This window comes from Miscanthus floridulus, chromosome 13 (assembly GCF_019320115.1).
Source record: "Miscanthus floridulus cultivar M001 chromosome 13, ASM1932011v1, whole genome shotgun sequence".
Taxonomy (NCBI): Eukaryota; Viridiplantae; Streptophyta; class Magnoliopsida; order Poales; family Poaceae; genus Miscanthus; species Miscanthus floridulus.
The window spans coordinates 37611331-37619253 of record NC_089592.1 but is presented as its reverse complement, the minus strand read 5'-3'; the positions used below and the strand labels follow the sequence as shown (position 1 = coordinate 37619253).

The window sequence follows — 7923 nt, the reverse complement described above, 5'->3', positions numbered from 1 at the left end:
CCCCTAGGGCCCACCTATCAGCCCCTCGTTATTATGTTGGTTCTCCACCACCTTCTAGGTTGCATCTACGTCGTCCTTTAAGTTGGTTTAATCCAAGGGCTCACGTTGGATGCTCCAGCCTATATATATCAGCCCCTGCCCCCCTGAAAAGACATAAGTCATTTGAGGAGATAGAAACCCAAATCATCCTTAGTGCTCCACCATATTCTAGGGCATAGCTAGTTAGGCTAGGTCTAGAGGAAGGCAAGCAAGCATCACTTGGATTCCTGATCTTGTCAGGAGCGTGGTTTGGTATAATCTTTGTACCCCTCTCTCTTTTGTATCTCCATTACTTTTATATGCTAGTTACAATTGTTATGACAATATCGGTATTCATCTTATTCATGTTCTTTGTTATAATGTTCATGGTCTACTTTGATTATATGCTTAGTATAGTTGGATTATCATTATGTTCATGCATAAATTCATATGGCGCTCACTCTAAGGATCCATGGGTGGGTGGTCGACATTGTGTAAGCATGGTGCTTATACGTTGTTTACCTATGGATACACCCTATATTTTGGGTCATATGGTAAATTTTGTATGTGACACTCCCATTGAGTCCTTTGTAGTCCACTCCCCGAATATAGGCACACGTAGGGTTCGGTTATGATGGAAGAGCAAGCTCTATTCTTAATCTTCCTTAGTAATATCCCTTATGTGTAGATATGACGATGATCTTAGCAATGATTACTAGGTATAATTGTACTAATCAATATATGCTTTGACTTGTAATTAAGAATGACTTAGGAATTATTTCGCTAATATTCTACCTAACCATGCTAATGCCACAGAAAGGAGTACTCTGAGTGATTTATCATTATCATTGATCAATACTTATCATCATCATATATATATATGTTATCCTATGACTTATCCTTGTTATGAGTAGAATATTGGTTATGGTTTACTTCTCCTTCAATAGTATATGTTATCAATATATATTCATGCTGGACCTTCCTTGTGGTAAAAATATAAATAACGATGCCTAGAATACTCTTGGGTAAAATGCTACAATAGTATATTATCTATGTGCTTGCAGATCCTTTTCATTCATATATTTATTTATTCTTCCTAGTCACATAATTAATAAAGAATTGCTTAGTATTATTCTAGTAGTAATGCTATGTAGTACCAACAAGTATCTCTAGTATCATCACTAGGGATGACAACCTAGTAAAATTAGGAGATATAGGTTTATAATAGGTGGCTATTTAAAAACAAGTGACTCATTAATAACTACCAACAAGCATTTCTGGCACTGTTGCTAGGGACTAGATTTAAAAGTCTATTCTTAGTAGCAACGCTAAGAAATACCAACAAGCATTTTGTGGCGTCATTGCTAGGGAAGGTAGCTAGGCAAAGGAAGTATTGATAAACTTATTCTTATTGATGTGATCAAGGAAAACCATTTACCCCTGCTCAAGCAGGATTACCCTTATTTTGTCTACTTTTATATCTTATGCAGGGTAATGTATGATTGGTTTTGACCTTTTGACAAACGACGTTGATGATCTAGAAGCATTAATCAGGAGGACTAGAGCTAAACTCAAGAAAGTTCTAGCTTTAAAGTCAGAAGACAACCATATAAGGTGAAGCTTAACACCAGAATTTGAAGCCATGGCTAATAGGACTCTCCGTGAATTCTCTGCTCCAACTATGGCCAACATCCGTACTAGACCAACAGTCAATGTTGGAGACAATGGATTCGAGCTTAAGCCAGCTCTCATCAACATGGTGCAAGCAAACCAGTTTTGTGGAAAGGCACATGAAGATGCGAGTGCACATCTCCAACACTTTCTAGGAGATTTGTAGCACTTTCACCATCAAAGGAGTAACCCAAGATGCCATATTACTTTGCCTATTCCCATTCTCACTCTTGGGGAAGGCAAAGCAATGGTTCTACGCCAACAAAGATAGAAATACTATATGGGATATCTACTCCACTGCCTTTCTAGCAAAGTTCTTCCCCATAGGCAAGACCAATGCTCCACGTGGGGGAATTTCAAGCTTTTAGCAACAACATGATGAATCTATCCCTAAGGCATGTGAATGCTTTCAAGATTACATTGCAGAATGTCCTCATCATAGGATGAAGAATTGGCTACTCATACAGACTTTCTACCATAGGTTGACCAATAGTACCCGTGAGACTATGGATGCTGCTACTAGAGGTGCATTCCTATCACTCATCATACCTAGCTGCAACAACTCTTGTGGAGAAGATGGCCTCCAATCAAGGTTGGAATGAAGAATGTGTTCAAACCCGCAAGAGGGGTAGAGGTATGCATCAACTCAAGGAGGTAGACATGCTGCCTACTAAGATGACCTGCTGATGAAGAAGCTTGAAGATTGAGCCAATGAGAAGCAAGAAGTCATGCATATTCATGATTCTTCGCATGGCATGCGAAGTGTGTGGAAACAACCACTCTTGAGAGAATTAATTGCTAGCCAATCCAAACTTATGGAGGGATTATCTAGAAAGGTAGCTACCAATGATAAAATTCTAGAGAACATAAATAATAGAATGGATAGCTTTGCTTCTACCATTAAAAACCAGCATAGCTTTAATAAAATAATAGAATCACAAATGGCTCAGCTGGCTGCTATTGTTCCTCTATCCGACAAAGGTAAGATTTCAGGGCAACCGGAAGATCTAGAAACTACAAATCTTATCGATATTCACAATGCAACATATTACTATATACAACCATTGATGGGAAGGTGGATAGATTATACCTCACCAAAAAAGAAGAGCGATCTAGGGAGACCTATCATCCCCATCGCCATTAGACCTCACATTTTTCAAGAAGCTATCTGTGACTTCGGAGCAAGTGTCAATATCATGCCTAAGGTAATTTATGATCAAATTAATGGAGATACTTTGTTGTACATAAATATGCATTTGCAGCTTGTAGATCAGTCACTCTGTTACCCTATGGGAGTTCTTGAAGATGCTATTATTTGAGTGGGACAATCATATGTTCCCATAGACTTTGTGGTTTTGTAAACATGTGGAGATGTAAGGGCACCCATTATTTTGGGCCAACCTTTCCTAAGCACTACAAGAGCCATCATCTACGTGGATAGTTCCAAGATCTATTTCATAATCAAGGATAGAAAGGAAAAGTTTTCTTTCAAGAATTGTATCTTGCAATCTCCTGGACATCCACAGATGCCATACCTGCTAGAAGAGACAACAGTGACCAAGAAGAAGAACAATAGGAGAAGGAGAAAGAACAAAGCTAGGCAGTCACAAGAAGAATCAGTCAACATGATCAACACACTCTGATCAGAGTACGACCACCTCCTTGCTTCACCATTCCTTGCTAAGAAGGATGATCCAGGCATATCCATGATCAAGTGTACTATTGGACAAAGAATGTTCCACAAGACCTTCTATGACATTGGGTCGGGTGTCAATATAATATCCAAGGTAACATATGAATACTTATTTGGTAATGAACCTTTGTTCCCTACATATATCGAATTGCAGATGGCAGACCAATGAATCTAATTTCTAGAAGGAATAGTAAAATATGTCATGGTAAGGATACATGATCACTATGCTCTTGCCGACTTCATGGTTCTAGACATGGGAGAAGAAGAAGACAATACACCCATCATCCTTGGAAGACTGTTCCTTAACACTACCAACACGATCATCTATGTTAGATCTAGACAAGACCACTTCCGATTTCCTAGAGAAAAGGTATGCTATTATTCCAATAGTTATACCACTTATGAGCAGCCGAAGAAGTCCTGCTCTAGGAGGAGACGTCGATCATCCTAAAACCAAATGTATCAATCCCCAAAGAAAAGTTGGGAGAAAGATGAAGAACCTAAAGAAGTTGTAAAAGATGAGCCCGCTCCGCCAAAGAAAAGTTCACAGACCAAGCAGGTATGGAAAGAAAAGGTAACATCGCCACCAGAGTCACAAGAGGTGCAACCATCAGGGTCTCCATCCCCGAGATCCGACTGATGCACCCAAGGAATAAACAAGATAGGAAAAGAGTCCTGTCCAAAGGACTTAAAAATCCGAACCCTTGCTGAGAGGTAATATCAGTAGTTATCCATATTTACTTTTTAGTATTGCATGAATTAATTTTCACTTTAGCATATTTACTTTTCTATATTAGCATTGCATTTAGAGTAGGAAGATAAAAAGTTTCATGACTGCATTATAGTATTGCAACATAAATTCTAAGCCCCACATGAGTAATTTTATGATGTGTAAACACCTATGGGAGGATTCACTGTGGTGGCATAAAAATAATAATATATATAACATGCATGCATATTTTCTTTCTACATTATATAAATAAAAAAATCCAAAAATATTAAATAGACATCCTGCTAGAACTTTGTCAATTAAAAAATCTATCTAAACCTCCAAGGACAATAAATCTCTGAATGGCTGACCGCTAGCCCCTTATCCTAATCTGTGTCATGAGTTTTGGTGTTCTTGTTGAATTATTTTATAGGATAATCAAGAGTAAAGCCATCCATCCAAAGTACATTTTCTTGAACTGTCACTATATTCATTACGCGAGGAACACAACTTCTGGACAGATAAGAAAGACTTCTGCTGGTAGACTCACTCTATGAAAAACCACAACAACATCTAGCTTGGGGGAGGAGCATCTGCTTTGTATCTAGATAAGTATTTCTTTCCCTTTGGTTTTACTATTAAGTTTGCTTGATGTTAGTTAAAATAAAAATATGCATAATAAACAAAAACAAAATGAAAATTTATCTTAGCTATATAATAGTAAGGTGTGATCTTAAAAATAAAAACAAAATAAATAAACTCTGAGGATTATCTCTTGTAATGGAAATGATGAATAGTTGCTCTGTCATAATTCCTTTCAAGTACCTAGTTTTAAGCCTTGAATTCTCTTGAGTTTTGGATACGACTATTTTGATATAATAATTTACTCTGAACTTAAAACTCATGGGTAGCATATGCTTGATCTAAGTCTAGGTAATTGACGAATATAATATGAGAAGGTATGAGCTGTTGTTTATCTTATTCCAAGTGACACTAAAGTTCTGAAGATTTATCTTTTGAAAAACATAAAAATCCTATATGATGAGCTCCTGTATGACAAAACTTGAATTCCTACTGGAGCCATATATGATATTTAGATTAGAAAAACTTCCACTTATATGCTGCTTGCATTGTATTTAGTTTAGTCGAGCTTTGTTGACCCTTATGAGAGGTTTGTCATGCTCTTAAAATCAAGATCACGTACATACCACCTAAATATGTATTACTCCTACACTGGGGGTAGGCACAATAACATGCCATTCCATTTAGATCCACCAAAAAATATTTTACTCCTACACTAGGGAGTAAACACCAAAAAAATTCTTGATAGGAATTTCCACCAAATAACTGCTCCAAGTTCTTGTTGCTATCTCTCAAAAGTTTTGTTACATAAAAGAGGCATGGGGCTATGCAAAAGTTATTCATAAAAAAGAATGATGAGAAAAAAATGGACAAGTGTCCAAGATATTTAAAACAATGGGTACTTAGACTGCCTGCCAAAAAAAGAAGAAGAAAAAATGAATAAGATAGCCCATGTTTTCTTGCAAAGTTGTTTCCAAGATTCAAAAGAGAGATATGTTTCAAGGAGCATAGTAGAAATATGATTAGCCACCGTATATATCCACCACATACATCCATACACATGCACATCTTGATTTGATTGTATGCCTTAACTCTCTTTGGATCCGAGGTTTGACTTTACAATATATGTATTGCAAGTATGCTCTTTCATGCTTTTTTCACTCCTATAAGCTCCACATAAGCTTTAGTTGTAGGAAGAGAAAGGCATAACATCATTACTGCCTTGTTGAGGATCCACAAATACCACATATATTGAGACTTGAGAGTGTCATACAAAGGAAGCTTTGAGTTTTATTTTGAAAACCTATAAAAAACTCTAGAATAATGGTTGAGCAAAGAACTTGAGACATAGTGCTTGACTTGATCGTTCTGTCTTTCAATTGCTCAAGACCTAAGTGAAGGCTAAGAAGCCCCATGGTTGATGGTAATATGGGTAAGTTTGAAAGTCATATCAGTTTATTCTAATCCAGAGGAGAATTCTTGTTTGAACGCATGTGTATTTTTGAGGAGTTGCCTCATTGTTTTTAAAATCCTTAAACTCCTAATCCATTTACTGAGTTTAGCTTTGCTAAGGGACTAGCAAAGGTTAAGCTTGGAGGAGTTTGTTGATGGTAGTTTAACAACCATTATAAACCTCCAATATAACATGTATAAGGGCATAAATATAATCACCAATGAAGGTTTAGGGGTTTAAACTAACAAATTCCACGAGTATTGGGGAATCTGTCTTTTCTACATGGTTTATCTAAAAAACTATCAAGGTGGACCTACATGTTAGATCTAATTGTGCTTATCCATAGCGAAATAGACACTAGAAGTCTCTAGAAGACTTAGGAGGACTCCACACCAAAGCGGAGGGCGAGACGCCACCACCTGTAAGTCGCCTAGGCCCCTGGGCCCCTTCACCTGTTAGCCCCTCATTGTTATGTCGGTTCTCCACTACCTCATAGGTTGCATCTATGTAGTCCTTTAAGTCAGTTTGATCCAAGGGCTCACGTTGGATGCTCTAACCTATATATATCAGCCCCTGCTCCCCCTGAAAAGGCATGTCATTTGAGAAGATAGAAACCCTAATCATTCCCAAAGCTCCACCATGTTCTAGAGCATAGCTAGTGTCATAGAACCGACCAATTTATAAGAGCACAAGTATAATGACAGCCCACAAGCGGTCGCACTGTCATACTTGAGCCCATATAAATCCAGTAGTCCGTCGAGTACCACGACGGGTCTCGATTAACAATCCACATACAACCAAGATCGTACATGATTCAACATACATGTCACATATTACATAAGGTTCATAGATATAGTTCATTCATCAGAGTATGAAATAAGGTTATTACAAACTAAGTTCGATAGATAGTAACAAAAGCAAATTAAAGTTCAAAACTAGCATTTGCCAACATAGTTCAAATACCGTGCCAACTCATGATCACAATCCACAAAAGCATACAAGAAGGATTATTAAGGATGCTTGCCTAGGGCTCACTCCTCATCCACGACAGGATATAAGCAGTTCTTGCAATAGTCGTGATAAACTGTACCATTTGCAACAATGGGAATAAAACCCAGAGTACGAGAAGGTACTCAGCTAGACTTACCCGTCATAAACCAAAAATAAATTGACTCCAAGGATTATGCAAGGCTTTATAAGTGGAGGTAGCTTAACAACATTTTGCATAAAAAGCGATTAACTCAGTTATACAATTATACTTTGGTCATCAAGTTAATTATAGCTATTCATCTCTAGATTAGCAACTAGCCTGTGCCAAACATATGGTATATCATTTAAGAGCATACAATAGTAACCATAGCCATTGTAGTAATTCCATGTTTATCCGAACCATGCTTCGGTATCCACCTATATCTCGTAGGTGATAGGAAATCACCCGACTTCTACTGGTCTAAGCATGGCTAAGCATATATTCGATCCTAAACCTACACAGGGTTAAAGGTATATGTATCTAGACAAGGTAGTTCTATTCATCAAGTGTTTCCAATCAACTCTTATAACGTAATGCATCAAACATAAAGGACTCAAGTAGTATTTTATAAAACATGGGAGACTTAGAATGCTCCGGGGCTTGCCTTTGAGGAAAGAGGTGGGTCGGTGATTCGGGCACTCAAGGAGATCTTTGGGAGTCTACTCCTCTTCTAGAGCTATGGCTTGAGGAGTCTCCTGTTGATCCCCTCCCTCTTCTTCGTTGAACTCCAACATCGTTATCTCTTTGGTCGATCCTATATGCATGAG

General features: G+C 37.7%; 1 non-coding gene across 1 annotated transcript; it reads right to left on the bottom strand.

Annotated features, from left to right (window-relative positions):
• Nucleotides 1-2025: 2025 nt before the first annotated feature.
• On the bottom strand, nucleotides 2026-2134 carry LOC136502353 (small nucleolar RNA R71). Its single transcript, XR_010770513.1, has one exon. It is a non-coding gene; the product is annotated as a small nucleolar RNA R71 (small nucleolar RNA).
• Nucleotides 2135-7923: the final 5789 nt, after the last annotated feature.